The 16,398-nt window shown below is 42.1% G+C and overlaps 1 pseudogene; it reads left to right on the top strand.

The window, feature by feature from the left end:
* The first annotated feature begins 9,220 nt into the window (after positions 1–9,220).
* Positions 9,221–14,792, top strand: LOC112319529 (protein phosphatase 1 regulatory subunit 15B-like; annotated as a pseudogene).
* The last annotated feature ends 1,606 nt before the right edge of the window (positions 14,793–16,398 follow it).

The raw sequence follows: 16,398 nt of genomic DNA on the forward strand, positions 1-16,398 counted from the left end.
TTTAAGTTCTAAATAAATCAATGTTACCAAAATATGCTATAATCACATGTAAATATGGTGGTATTTGATATCAATTACAAGGACTCTAGAAAATGTCTTTAAAATTTGTTTCACAGGGCCCATATGTACACAAAGCCAAAATTTAAGCAAGCAATTGAAGTTATACCTACATGAAACCCTCCAGAGGCTTTGTTTGTTTCACTGACTTCAAACTGACATTATTGCTGCTGGCCAATAGCTCTGTGTTTTCAAATCTCTCTACTCTGTTGGCTTCAAGGAGACTCTTGGATTTCTGTTCCACACCAGGACTCTTCTCAAACAAGCGATGTGAAAAAAAAAAATTTTTTTAACCACTCATCAGTGTCACTTTGACCCAATGTCATAATTGTATATTCTGTGAGTGACATGACTAAGCATTCTTTAAAAAGCTCAGTATCATGTTTTAAATTTTTTCTTTATAATCCTATCCTTTCTTTAATACATGCCCAAGCTTTGCTGCTAAGGAAATGCACAGCAGCATTTTCCATGAAGTGCAATTTTCTGGGATGTTATTTCATTTTCTCACATTTCCAGTTAGCAGTTATGATGGCTCTCATACTTACAAACTAAAAGCATGATGAGGCTACATTGGCATAGATTCCTCTAAAAATAATGACATATTTAATTTTGATCTTCAACTTGTGAAGAGTTATTTCTCTTCTGGTGAATTTTATCACACGGTTTTCCACAGCCGTGGCGCCCGGCCCTGGCTATGCATCAGAATCCCTGCGAGGTTGTTTAAACATACAGATGCCCAAGGTCTTGCTGCCAGAAATTTTGAATCTGTAGCAAACATTTGTATATTTAAAAGCTCCACAGGTAATTTTGATGGGCAGCCAGCACTGAGAACTGCTGTTCTACAATATGTCCTAGAGCTTTTCTTCTTAGGAAATAGAGTATAAAGATGAAGGAATTTCTAAGTTTTGAAAGCAGCAATTCATTATTGATACATATTTTTATGTAATGACTCAAAAGGAGGAGGGGCTATGTAAATAAGATATATAGAGAACAAGGAGACAACCGAGCTCCACTCTAGAGTACTGCCTCCCAGGCATCACGCCTTGCACCAGCCTTCTCTGCACACTAGCTTCTGCCCTGTGCCACAGCTGTCTCCTGCCCAGGTGTCCCCAAGTCCTTCAGCCTGCTGGGCTCCCCTTGTTCTCTCAGCTCTTGATAAACCTGACTTAAACCCCATCTTCATCAGAGAAAACTCAGAGACCTTTCCCTTACCCTTAGGACATTTTGGGAGGATAAACAGGATGGTAGAACTTTGCATTTGTCTTAGGCTCTTTGGGTTTTAGGTCCATTCAGGATGCTATATCAAAAATATCATTGCTGGTTTAAAGAACAAACATTTATTTCTCACAGTTCTGGAGGCTGAGAAGTCCAAGATCAAGGTGCTGGTAGATTCGGGGTCTGGTGGGAAACCACTTCCTGGTTCATAGATGGCATTTCTCACTGTAACCTCACCTGGGGGAAGTGATGAGCAATATCGCTGGGGTTCCCTTTTTTTTTTTTTTTTTTTTTTTTTTTATAGCATAAAGAGAGAGAGCAGATTTATTAAGCGATAGTACACTCCACAGAACATGGGAGCGGGCCAACTCTGAGCAGCGATTGACCTCATGGGCTGGACGGATTCTATTCTTATAGGGCAGATCCTTCCTGGCTAGTTTTGGTGGGCTTTTATTGCACATGTACAAGTAGTTGTATTTTATTTTATTTTTTTTTATTGTTATTCAATTACAGTTGTGTGCCTTTTCTTCCTATCCCTCTACCCTACCTCAGCTGAACCCACCTCCCACCCCCCTCTCTACCCTCCCCCTTGGTTTTGTCCATGTGTCCTTTATAGTAGTTCCTATAATCCCCTCTACCCACTATCCCCGCCCCCACCCCCCACCCCCGCCCTGGCTATTGTTAGATTGTTCTTAACTTCAATGACTCTGGTTATAATTTGTTTGCTTTTTCCTTCTATTGCTTATGTTCCAGTTAAAGGTGAGATCATATGGTATTTGTCCCTCACTTCCTGGCTTATTTCACTTAGCATAATGCTCTCCAGTTTCATCCATGCTGTTGCAAAGGGTATAAGCTCCTTCTTTCTCTCTGCTGTGTAGAATTCCATTGTGTAAATATACCATAGTTTTTGGATCCACTCGTTTGCTGATGGGCACTTCGGTTGCTTCCAGTACTTGGCTATTGTAAATTGTGCTGCTATGAACATTGGGGTGCACAGCTTCTTTTGGATTGGTGTTTCAGTGTTCTTAGGGTATAATGCTGGGGTTCCCTTTAATCAGGGCATTATTAATCCTGTTCATGAGGACTCTATTCTCACAACCATATCACCTCCCAAAGATCCCTCCTCCAAATACCGTCACATTGGGGGTTACACTTCAACATACGGATTTATGAGGACACAAAGATGCAACTCATAGGAGCCTCCACATCCCAGTTTCTCTGGATCCCTCCCCGTTTCCTGGTTTTGCCTCTGTGTACGCTGCCTCTTTTCTGTTCCACGCACCCCACTGGATACAGCTTTCACACCTTCCTTCCTTACAACACCACCGTTTTAAAGGGGCATGATAGCGGACATGGAGTACAGATTTAGGGCTACAACAACAGGTTACGGAAGCAGAGCACAGCTAAAATTCCAATTGGAACACCAAGAATCTTTGGTCGAACAGTCCCTTAGCCATTCTTACCCCAGGATCTCCTCTGTCTCCTTTCCTCATGTACAGCCCTTCCCACTGCCACGGTGCTTTTGTGGGCTCCCATCCGCTCCCCTCCAGCGGCCAGCCCCAGCTGCCAGTGCTGCTACTCTTCATGTGCAGAGTAATGTAGCTCTTCCTCTGTCTCACCAGATCATCGAGGGCCTGCTCTGCAATGGGCCCTCCCCTAGCACTCCCTGAAAACCTGTCACGTTATGTGATAATCCAGAATGACCGTTCTGTCTCTCAGGAACTTAACCAGTCACTATTAATCTAATATTTTCTGTCCATTAAACTTGTCTCCAAACACCTAACAGAGATGGACTGGAATCAATCATTAGATTCTTTAAAATCTGTCAGCTTCTTTGAACTTTAGAAAGACTGAAAAAATAAAAACAAAGAAGTCCTGTCACAAACCCCTTGAAAACTCCGCATGTCTTACGAATTGCATTTGGAATCTTTGATTCTCTCACACCACAGCCATGTGCTGCACACAGCATTTTTGACAATGGGCTAGGAGAGAGGGAGCCCTGTTTGTCGTGTCATTCCAAGGACTTCCACCGAGGCGGATTTCAAGCTCATTCGTGGTGTCTGCTGAACACCTAGGTGGAAAGAGATGGCACCTTCAGCTCTCTCAGAGGAGCAGGTCCAGCATGGTGCTCCTGGGCCAGCTCACACCAATGACTGTGAATGCCGGGAACAGAGGCCAGCCCTCCTGCCTTAGTGGGAAAACTCTATGAGGAGCTGTTCTCACTCCAGAGTGCCTGGTGGCACCTGTGACTTCACTGCATTCCTGTTTCTGCCTCCACCCAGTCCTGCACCCCTCACTGCTGTGATCGAAGATTGCTGGCTACATTTATCGACTGGATTAGTCAAAGTAGATTGTGTGAAATGACACATCCTAAGTGTATTTCACAATGACCGTAACTCCTGAGATATTTGCAAGAACGTACTCAAAATATCGAATTCGTGGGAGGGCGTGGGCATCCACAAATCGGAAGAGAAGTCTGCTGAGGTGAGCTGGCACACCTGGATCAATGCGAGCAGGTGTTTGGGACTTTCCAGCAGCGAGCTAATTCTCCCCCACTGGAGAATTGTGTTCACTCTATGAATAGGACAAATACTAAGACTAGGCTGCCAAGACAGAAGTGCCTATTACTTCAACTATCTGCCAAATTCACAATAAAAGAATGTAACTGTGCTTCTCAGAAGCAGGTCTAACTAAACTCCTTGACTGTGTTGGGCTCTGTCTCACACTTAATTATGCTGTGAAAAAAGTTGTCCCCTGATATAGTGACCAGATGAACAAACAGAGTGTGATATTTTCATTTTTAGAGGCAGAATTCCAAAGACCTAATCTAAAAATAATCTCCTCTGGGCACATCAGAATTTATCTTGGGGCACAACTAGCACATTCATGGGTAGGAAGCTGGGGAATAACCAGGTTTTGTGGGTCCTGAAGCTTATACAATTCTGGAGCACTTTTTTAAGGAAAAAAATACAAAATTATAAATGCAAAGCAAATGTGAACATAAATATGTATTTTTAAAAAGAAAAGAATTTTTAGAAATTTCAGAAAGTGACAAATACCACACCACCACAAAAAGCTGTAATGTATAAGAGTGGCCTTACTAATTAACTATCTGACACACCTCTCTAAGGCTTTTCTCCCTGTATTTATGGTTGCATACTCTTGATGGCACCAATTTTGTAATGTTTTCATAGAGAGAATACAATAAGTCAGTCTTTCCTCTAGCATGGTTAATCAAAATACGTGTTTTATTATTGATAGTTTAGAAAAGTTTCTTTCAACCTCACAAATTGATATTGGTAATGTCATGTAACTTTTTAGGACTTATCGGAGTTGAGAAAATAAACTATCCGAATTTTTTTCGTAGACATTTGAAAGAATATTCCACAGAGAAGCTTGCGGCTTCATGCATTTGCAAACTTCTCCTATCTACAGCTTCCTAGAACCTCGCATCGTCCTCCAGTTTGCTCTCATGGTCAATGCCTATCCCTCCATCCTCATTTCGTGACACCAGGTAATCAATAACATGGGCAGTAAAAAGAAGTCTGTGAAGGTCACAAAGAGAGAAAAAGACCTGTCTTATGTACCTCACAAAGTTGTTTTGTTAAATGTGAATCGATGTGAATAGCACTTGATAAATGGTAGTTAACTTTATTGTGTTTATGAAAGTGTCATCTAAATGTAAGCTTTTTTTATCATTGTTATTGTTTTTGTGAGGTAAAAAGAAAATACCATTGGAATTCCTGTTGCATTATCTGTAATCTCTTCTCAATCCACCCACATTCTGGAAACACATATGACAAAGCCCCTGTCATTAGCACAGACAGCGTAGAGTTGACTCACTTTTTCTTTTTTTAGTTTGTAACATATATATTAAAATAAATGAAACGTTCTCATTTATAAGTAGTGGTATCATTAGCGAATGTATACCTAAGGCAATGCATCTAGCTTCCTGAGAATTTGTGCTCAGATCGCAGAAAACTCCCTACAGACAAGAAATGGCATATTAGAATTAGTAGGTTTGACAATGCATTTATTGGAAGCAAATTTGCATACTCATTTTTAAAATTCATACTTCATGACTGAGAAAATAAGGTTCTTGGGAATAAAGTTCCTATGCTCTTGGAGATTCCTGAATCAACTCACTCCTGTAGGTACGTTTTTAAAATCTGCCCTGATTAACATACTTCTTGTTTTCTTGCAACAGGATTCTCGATGAGGGAGAAGAACGCTATGTGCTTCTTCCTTGTTACCAGCAAATTGTCTCTTTCCCAGGACAGTCTCCGTGCAGCCATTACCAGGCACAGATGGACAAAAGCTCCCACATCAGAACTTCAGAAATCCTGAGCTAAGCGTTTTCCCTGGAGGATCCACCATCACTTATATAAGCTAGTGTAAAAAGGACTGAGAAATTGCATTTATAAAAAATTTCTCCGATATATGGACTCAAACCCCCTGGGTGTTTACCTGGGTAGGAGAATTTCTCACTCCATTTCTTAGTCAGCCGAAGAGTGGTTGGTAGATAATTTTCTATTTTTGTAGAACTACAGCAAATGCCTTATTACTCCCTCTGTAATTGAAACAGAAGAGTGGATCTGAATGAAAAAGAGGGAGAAAATAACATCAGTATTTTGTGTGCTAACAATGGCTTTCACAACAGGTCTGAGTACAACCTGTTTCCATATCAAGAAAATAGAGTAACCCAGCAAAAATACACAGATGACCCCTCAAAAAGATATTCTTCTTTTTAACTGCCTAGTGTTTGAAACTCCTTCCTGAGTTTGACGGCCTGAAAACTTGTGACTGTGCCAGATACTTGTTTGTCCAGCCTCCCTTGCAACCAATGTGCTGGTGGGTAGCATTGCCCAACCATCTCCTTCTCCACCTGCCCCCCACATACACACCGCCCCCAGACACTGACCCAGAGCACAAGAAGCAGGAACAGTGTAGCATGCTCCTTCTGTAATGCCCATGGCAGCTTTGTTTCAGGAATAAGTCCACTGGCCCAAACTACCCATCAAGTGGATTCTCCCAAAGGCTGACCCTGACATAAAGATTTGAAGACAAGCAGTTTATTTGGCCCATGCTCACAGGAAGTGCTGCTCAGGAAGTTGGAGAAGAGAAGAAAGTCAAACAGGATGCCTCAGTAAACAGGTTACCCTGGGAACACCTGAGGTTCAGTTGTGCTGAAACCTCTGGAAGACGGTGCAGAACAAGCCTCAGGGTTATCCCTACTGATGCTGAGCAGTCTGAAATATTTATCTTCTCTTATGAACTGAATGTTTGTGTGTCCCAGTGAATTCAACAAAATTCATATTTTGAAGCCCTATCCCCTCGGGGTGGCTGTTTTTGGAGTAAGGAATTTTTTTTTTTTTAATTCTCTCAAAACATATATCTCTGGTCCCCACTGTAATTTGTTTTGTTTTTGTTTGTTTTTTTAATTATTTTATTTGTTCAAGTACAGTTGTCTGCATTTACTCCCACCACATGGAGTAAGGAATTAAGATTAAATGAGGTCATAAGGGTGGGACCCTGATCTGATAGGGTTAGCGTCCTCATAAGAAGAGACTCAGCTGTTCTTCTCTCTCTCTCTCACTGTCTCTCTCTCTCTCCCCCCACGCACACTCAGGGGGAAGGCCATGTGATGACACAGCAAGAACAAAGCTGTATTCAAACCAAGAAGAGAGTCCTCATCAAGAATTAAATCAGGCTGAGCCTCAATCTTGAACATCCCAACCTCCGGAACTGTGAGAGAGAAAAAAATTCTGGCTCTGGCTGGTGTGACTCCGTAGATCAAGTGCCAACCTGAGAACTAAAGTGTCGCTGGTTCAATTCCTAGTCAGGGAACATGCCTGGGTTGTGGGCCAGGTCCTCAGTAGGATACGTATGAGAGGCAGCCACACATTGATGTTTCTCTCTTTCTCCCTCCCTTCTCCTCTCTCTAAAAATAAATAAATAAAATCTTTAAAAAGAAAATTCTGTTAAGTCACTCATTCTGGCATTTTATTTTGGCAGCCTGAGCAGACCAAGACATCTCTTGATTCTCATATGTCCTGAGGTCATTAACACTCCATGACACCCAACCCAACACTGGTGGTGGGTAGAGCATGCCAGAAGCAGTCCTCAGGCAGGGAATCACAGGGACTTTCAGAAACCATGATGAGGAAAGGAGCAGTGGGGCTCTGATGGGACATTAACAGAGTCTGCTACGATGGTAGGCATGAAACGATGACATTCAGTGGTTTATGACAGCAGAAGAGTTTTTTTTTCACCAGATCAGCTCTGCTCCATGGCGTTCATGACTTTTCCCAGCTGCTTGGCCTTGCACCAGGGCCCCCTACCCTCCCAAGGATTCAGAGAGCTACCTCTTAATAAATTAGTTTTCTGCTTAAACCAGTCAGTCCCATAACAATTGCTTGCAACTAAGAATGCTCACTGTTAACACTCCAAGTTAAATGTAGACATGAAAACAAGAATTTATCAGTGTCATCTGCATCTTACTATCCAAAATTACAAAAGTAAAATTAAATAATTCATGACCAAAACAAGGCAAATTAGTAGATGATTCTGAAGGGAAACTTTTTGCAAAATAAAATTATATCTGCATCAAAAGCTTTAATGCTTTGTTTACCATGTTGCCCAGTGGTTCTATTTCTAATTAATTGTCCTTAGTAAATAATTGAACAACAACTCAAAGATGAGTAATTTGAATGAATTTTTCAAATCATTATATGTTATAGCAAAAAGCTAGAAACAAATCAAAGAAGTATTTAAATAAAGGATAATACATCTGTAGTGGAATTCATCCCAGCTATTAAGAGTGACATTGCAGAAGTACATATTTAATATGAAAAAATTCATGGTGTAAGTAAGAAAACAAGTTAGAGAACAGTATATTAAATAGGTTCAATTTTGTAAGAAGAAAAATTTATCAACCTTAGAGAAAGTTATGAAAAGATAAATACCAACATATTAAAGTTATATTTGGGTGGTAGAACAAAGATGATTTTCATTTTCATGTTATATTTAGACATGTTTATGACTCTTAATTAAGCATTAATCACTTACCACAATTTTTATGTAATAATAATACCTGCTCTACCTAACTTACGGAGATATGGTAATGTAGGAAAGGCATTGTCATTAAAAATTTCATAAACATGAAGTGAAGGCAAATTTTCCTAGGAGAAGATGCATGAGAATCTTCAAAACAATTTAACATATAATTTAACAATGCACTGCTAGGGCTACTACAATTAATATCAGCAAGCACAAAAATAATGCTAAGATTATACAAGAACAATTAGCCATCAAGTGTGAATCAATATGGTTCATTCAGCACCAAAAGTACAAACCTAAGGTTGTATTCAGCATCAGTTGCAACAAGATGTCCTGGAATAAAACCAATTACAAGAGATCAAATAGTCCTGGCCAATAAAACAGGCACTGGCTTTTATATAGATATGACGGTGGATAGTACTGATAATTATAATTGCTCTTAGCATTTTCAAAACCTAAGGAGAGAGAATTAAAACAAGTAGCTCTGGCAGAAGAATTGAAGCAAATGTGTAAATCAAACACTACTAAATTAAATTCTGTTGTCCTGGCAACTCTAATGCCTTGATAAAGTAGTTATTTGACATTTTAATAGAATTTGGAATTTATCATGTGCGAGTGAAAATTCAGAAGTTATCTTATGTACTTGTCATATGGCCAAAAGAGTTTTATCAGAAAAATAAGTTACAGTCCTATAGTTAGTCCCCAGGGCCTAGGAAGTACCAGCGAGGTAGCAACTATGGATTGCTCCCCAATATTTCTTATCCTCTTGGCTGTGGACTCCTTGCACCCATAGCCTGTGCTGGATGTCCCCTCCAGATTTGCTCTTCTTCCTTCTCCTCCCTGCTTCATCCTGGGAGCCTGACCTGCATGGACTACATCTTGGGCGGTCATGGCCTTTGGCTTCCAGTTGGTTGCAGCCAATGGAAAACCCCGCAGGAGATCAGAGGGTGGGAGAAGGGTAAGGTCAGGGTGGTTGTTCCCTGAGGCTTCCTCCATGCAGACTGGCTGCTTCCCTCAGCCAAAGGTCATAAGACTGGACAAGCAGTCCTCTCCCCACAGGCTATCTGTACCTATGGTACTCTTGCCTCTACGTTCTGGAAACCATTCACCACCCCAGCCCACCCTTCAGATGTAGGGGCGCTAAGGCTCTACTGTTACTAGCCACAGGACACTCCATCTTTTGTGGATTCCCTATCCCCTCCCATCTTTGTAAATAGTCACTTTATTAAACTCTCCTCAAATTACTCTGTTTCCTGCTGGAACCCTGACTGATCATGTGCCTCAGGGAAAGCTAGACCCAGCTCCAATTCCAAGATTCACCAAGCTTTCTTTAAGCCAATCAGCACTTTCTATTCCACTGACTAAATGGTGGACAGAAGGTGTGTGATTGAATAAGTGAATCTGAGGATTCTGGCTTGAAGTCCTAGGCCTACAGCAGTCTCTTACAACAGATAATGTTGACCCCAAGGAACCCAACTCCAGAAAAATTTACTTCTTGTTCACATCACATGCAATTAGGGTCAGTACACAGTGGGTGGGGATCACTCCACAAGGTTTTCTTGGATTCAGGTTGCTTTCATCCACTGTCTCCACTCTTCCCTAAGGTTCTTGCTGCAGATATGGGAAGGTCAGGAACAGCTATCAGGCATGGAAGTTACATACATAACCTCCATCACATTTCATTACCAGAACTGAGTCACACAGCTCCACCTAACTGCAGAGGTCTGGGAGTGTGGTCTAGCTGTGTGACGAGGAAGAAAACAAGATAGTGTGTTGAACCACTAGCCAGCCACTACTTCACCCCTCCAGAAAAGGGTAGCTACATCAGTTAGGACTGCATTTGGCAGCATGTAACTAAAACTGAACTATAGTGACTTAACCAAATAAGGGCTTTTTATATAACAAGGCATCTGAGGATAGGCAGGTCAGAGCCACTCCAGGAACCAGGCTTCTCCTTATTCCTCTGCAATCCTTAAATGGCTTATATTTTCCTGGTTGCAAAACAGCGTTAGGCATTCTGTCCCAAGTCCAGGAAGGAAGAAGGGAAAAGGCCAAGTGCAAAGGACAAAAGGAGCATGTCTAACAAGTTTCCCTGAGGCTCTTTCAGCAGACTGTCTCTTTCACTGCCACGCTACCATTAAGAAAGCTTGAGGTAGGGTTGCCAGATAAAATACAGCATATTTGGCTAAATGTGAATTTCAGATAAACAAATAATTTTTTGTATAAAGTATGTACGGTATGTTCCCTGCTGGGCATCCTGTTTTTGTTTGTGTTTGCTAAATCTGGAAAGCCTAGAGAGATATGTATTTTTTTCAACCTAATTAACATATATTATTGAAATGCTTTAAAATTCTTTTCTGGAAAATCAGAACACACAAATAAACCTCAATGGGGCAGGAGACTTACTTTTTGTACTTCTATAGTTCTTTTTTTAATGATAAAAGTATTGTTTATCCCTTTTTGTTGCTAAATAATATTCCAGTCAGATTTATTTCTAAGTATTTCAAATTTTTTAATTTAAGTTACTTTAATTTTTTATTTTTCAATTATAATTTACATTCAACATTATTCTGTACTAGTTTCAGATATGAAACATAGTGGTTAGACAATCGTGTACCTTACAGAGTGGTCCCCTGATATTTCAGGTACACACTTGGCCCCGTACATAGTTATCACAGTATCATTGGCTGTAATCTCTATGATGTCATTTACATCTCTGTGATTCTGTAACTACCAGTTTGTACTTCTTAATCCCTTCACCTTTTTCATTATGCTCAGTGAAATAAGTCATACAGAGGAAGACAAAAACCATATGATTTCACTTATATGTGGAATCTAAAGAATAAAATAAACAAATATAACAGACTAGTAGACACAGAGAACAGCTGACAGAGAGGAGGGCATTTGAGGGGCTGGGTGAGAAAGATGAGATGTGTACGTGTTTTAATGGACACACTGCTTTTCTGAAAAGACACACTGCTTTTCTGAAAAGAGTCACAGTTCTGGTGATAAAGAAGAGCGGAAAATAGACATTGGGTATGAACCAATGCTTGCCAGAAGCACAAAAGCAGAGATCTGTGGGTGTGGCTTCCAGGAAAATTTTGTTTTCTCCTCCTGATTGATACAAGTGGGCAGACTTGACTTTGTCCTGAAGTATAGATGTCAGTCTTGGAGGCCCAGCAGCCATATTGAGACCATGAGGTGGCAAGCATGAAGACAGAGACCTACAGGTCAAAGACGGGGGAGCAGGAAGATGGAAACACCCTGGATCCAGAAGGGATTGCTGCATGGCTGTGCCAACCTGATGGCCTGCCCGAGCCCAGATTTCTTAAGACATACAACTGCCATCTCTAAAATTTGTTATGTGGCTCATTCTTTGTTTCTTTCCTCTATTTCTCTGTCTCCCTCTTCTTCCCTCTCCCCCTATTTTTCTTTTCTTTCTTTCTTTATTTTTTTAATTTAATGGAACACATTTTCAACTGGCATATCTCTCTTTGCACTCCACGATTATGGAGCCTGGGATGCTGCTGCGCCTCTTTGCCAGGATGAGGGAAACAGCATGAGCATTAAATCAAGACCCACAAGAGAGTACAGCTGATGGAACTGCTACTAACGAAGCCAGACCCACAGGTCAAAGTGAGCCCTAAACCCCACCCCTCTGCCATACCTCCAGTGAGTTACTTGAGCCAACAGCTGTTTTTACTGCTTAAGATCATTTGGGTTGGACTTCCTTTTTCTAATAGGAAAAACATCCTGATAAAACCAGATTCTTCATTGCAATATGTATACTCCTACCGGATTTGACAACATTTATCTCATTATACCCAGACAGAAATAAAATTAACTTTAGGTGATATAATATGACAGGCATTTTTAAGTAGGAATATGGACATTAAAAAAAAGTTCAAAGTAAAAATTATACAATTAAATGTATTTGTCAAACATTGTTTTTTGGCCTATTACTGTGTGTGTTTTTTGGAAGGCTTGTAAATAGATTAAAATCTTTAGTATTAATTACTCCTACTGGTTTCATAGTCACGCACTTAAGTGCTTCATTTTTAAGTTTCAATAATTGGGCTCCACAGACTTACAGAGAGGAATAACACACGTGAAGGTGTCACATTCAGGTGGCCGAAGCCGCTGCCCTGTGTGGCTCTTCTGCAGGCCCACCGATGGGCTGGGGGACCCACTCTGCCGGGAGGCGTGCGGGGGACCCTGTAGGCCTCTCCAGCTCACGTGAGAGCTCCAGCCACCTAGTCTGTGCACCTCGCTAGACTCTGCAAGGGCAGGGGCATGGAGTCCACACGGACCTGCTGCGGGCCCACCTGGGACCTGTGCGGGCCCCCTGTCCCGGCTACCCTTCTTCCCTCGGCCCTTGCCACGAGGTCCTGGCAGGTTCCCCACACCTCATGCTGTAGAGCACCCCGGGGACCCCAAACTGGTTTCCTGTTCCCAGCCTGAGGCTCCGACCAGCTACTAGATGAAGCTGCTTGCACAGCTCTTCGTGCCACTCCTCAGCTCGCTTCAGAAGCTGCTGATTTGGAGCCAGCTTTGGGGCAGGATGATTCTGACCAGATGTCTAGATTTCAGGGCCCAGGGAGCCCCGAAGGTTCGGGAGGAACCGGTCGTCCCTGCGGCGCAGAAATTTCTGTGTTCCTTGCAGCTGGAACCCTCGGCGGGCAGACCCAGCTGCCAGTCTTCCGCACAGGCCAGAGGAGGAGATCCGCTGGCAGTGCATGTACCCTGGTTTAGAATTGCAACGTGGAGCCGAGGGAAGAGACTTGGCCTCTGCGGCCCACGCTTTTCTCCTGGAGCAGCAGTTGTGGGGAGTGGGAAGCTGTTGTGGAGTAGCCTTAGAGCCCGACTGTTTTCTGACGGGGCACTTAGCCCCTGCTCCTCCTAGCCTCGAAACATTCAGTGTTTAAGCAATTTCAGCACCAACTCCTATTTGCTGACTCCTATTTCCCTCTCATCTGGACGCCCTTCCTTGGGCAGAGCCCAGCCATCAGAACCGCGTTGGAAGTAGGGAGCTAGCCCATCTCTGGACAGTAAGCACAGAGAGCAGCTGTCGGCCTGAGGATCATTCTCATCCCCAGCCCCCGAAAGCAGGCAGAGCTCACTTGCTCCACCTCTTTCTAGAGGCGGCCTGCCAGAAATTCACTATATTCACGTGGAATGGCTGGAATTCCTTCAGCAAGCCAGCAAGGGGCAAGCGTTACCCGCCCCGAACCAAGGTGATGGTCACCGCAGCCCGGAGGAGGAGGAACACAGCCTTCTCCAATGGGTGCAAAGCCCTGCAGAGGTAGTCCGGTGCAGCTCCTCCCCTGTGATGGAACCATTCCCGGAGCTGCCCAGAAACCCACAGAACAAAAAGTAGCATTGACTCAAGAGGTTCCTCTTGCTTCAGGAAAGCAGGGCCCTTCCAAAAGCTGTCCATCTTGTGAGGTACCTATGGAAAGATAGCCTGGGAAGGAACAAATAAGTGTAGTTGACTCCTCAGACATAGAAGATGACCTTCCCATTTCTGCCAGACCAGCGCGTAGTGCAAAACCCTTACTTTTGGGGAGGTGCATCCAGTGACCTCAAAACAAGTTCTGAATCAGGAGGTGAGGACAGAGGTGAGGAACTTGAGGATGATGGGTTTGGTAGTGATAGCTCACTTTCAGAATGGGACCTTGAACACGACTCTGAAGGAACCGGAGCTCTTCACCGTTGGAGCTCTTCCTACAGTGTAGATCCTTACAATCCCCAAACTTTACAGCAGCGATTCTGACTGCTGCCAAAATTGTTCCTGGAGACCCTTCCGACTCAGAGGAGGATTTGTCTGACAGGTCCCATCTAGAGGATGTTCTCCAGACTGGAAGCCTTCCCGAGTCTCCTGACCATAACTCTGAGCACGAAGATGACTGGGAATCTAGCGCAGATGAAGCAGAGAGTCTCAAACTGTGGAACTCTTTCTGTAATTCAGACTACCCATACAACCTTTTACATTTTAAGCCTTCTTTTCAAACATCAGGGGGAAATTGGAAAAGCTGCCGTGACTCAGAGAAGCCATCTGAGCCCCTTGTGGCCATGTCTGAGTGCCACATCTTACTTCCCTGTAAGGTGCATCTATTAGGGAGCCAAGATGGTAAATGTCCAGATGTTGTGCAGGGTGGGTTTTTTCTGGAGAAAGACACATGCATTTCAAGAGGGAAAAGGTTACCTTCCTTGAAGAAGTTACCGAGTACCATGTAAGTGGTGACAAAAACTGCAAAGGACCAAGGGAGGAATTTGCATGAGATGGATGCTGGTTCCAGAAACAAATTTAAGAAACAGAAGACACTGTTGGATATTGCTTGACTTTTGGGCATGGAGAAAGAATGCCCAAAAAACATGCTCCAGAAAACATGCTTCAAAGAACTCGATGTTTGCAGCCGTGTTCAGATGACTTGATAGCCTCTGGCCCTAGCATACACTAACTCCTACGTTAAAAGTTTCTTTTAAAACAAAAATTGGTGGCTCTCCTTTGACTTTTTTGTTAGAGGATATGTAAGTTGGATCGAGCAACCTTGTTTAATATTGTTTTGCAAATGATCCCACTCAGAAAAGTCCACGTTTGAAGCCAAGCCCTGATAATGAAGGACGAGATGGTGTGATTTCTAAGCATCCTGTTTTATTTAGTCAATGTGTTTTTGGATGTTGTTTGCTCATTGAGGTGAAAAGGGAACTTTGTAAGGTGTAATTTTGCACTTTCAAAACTTATTTTCTTGGGAAACAATATATGGTTCAGAGCCCATTTTCCACTTTAATTTAAATCATGTGGACCTATCTAAAAAGTTTGGACACTTCCCCCCCCCCAACATTCTGAAATTAATGGGCTTTTATGTTTTCTCTGTATTTTCTTATTTCAGTGATTTGTCCCTTCTACCTTAAGACTCAGAAATTAATCTTGTATATGCTACCAACTTAAGGTACATTATCTTGTGTCACTTTTGTTTTTCTTCTAAAAATAACCTGGGCTGAAACTAGGTGCTGGGTTTTTGTTTCTGGGTGAAGTTCTACCTAAGATATTTTCAAGGTCTGCCACAAAACCACCATGCGTGGTATTCTCTGTTACTTTGGGAAAGCTGCATCTTTTTGCCAGATTTTAACATCTAACATATTTAATTTCTGTATAAACTTTTTTGGACATGATTCTGTATATGTTTTTGTAGTTTCCAGTTAAATGGCTCTTTATATCTTTTAACAGTTGGGAATTGTTGTAAAAGACACCAGGAAGTAATAATTTTATCATAGGCATATATTTTTTTAAAAAAATAAAAGCCTGGAATTTTCCTAGGAAGAAGAGAGGAGAAATCAGAGCAACTTGGTTTTGTTATATATGCTCTCAGCAGAAAACCGGCATTATTAATGGCTTCGGCCCTGCCACTTTTCAAACCTGTCTGGGTGATACTTTCCCATTTGGAAATGGGAAGTTCCAAATTTCTCAGTTTGAAATATAAAATAGAGACTTCAGTCAGTATCCAAGTTTACTGTGTTCTATTTTAATAAAGCGAGAAGGAATAATGAGGCAAAAAGATGTCATATTCAATCCACAACATGTGACTGTTATTATCTTCCAACTCAATAATGCTTATAAATGTACAAGCTATGTATGAGCTACTGTAAGTCTTTAAAATCCTGTAGCTTGACATTTATAGCTATCCTAGCCAGCAGGAGCTCATTTTAGCTGGGTTGCACTGATTGTTTCAAGCGTGCCCTCTAGGTTCTTTGAAAACACCGTAATATACCATGGGTGGGGAGAAACCCACAAAGCCATGATCCACATCCTCAGTAAGGTTTTCTGTGACATGAGCTGTGTGTCCCAGATTGAGCGGGAATAAAGACCACAAGGGGAAGCGGGTGCTAGACTACATCTCCAGTCTATGTCTGCACAAAGCGGTTTGATAATTCTTGTCAATGCTCTGTGGGATGAGAAAACACTGGCATGAAAAAATGGTCAAAATAATTATTGCACTGAGTTGACTGATGTGTAGTCAAAGCCCTTGATCCAGTCTGATCTGAACTGGCTCCTGTAAAAATCTT

The sequence above is a fragment of the Desmodus rotundus genome, chromosome 4, assembly GCF_022682495.2.
Source record: "Desmodus rotundus isolate HL8 chromosome 4, HLdesRot8A.1, whole genome shotgun sequence".
Lineage (NCBI taxonomy): Eukaryota > Metazoa > Chordata > Mammalia > Chiroptera > Phyllostomidae > Desmodus > Desmodus rotundus.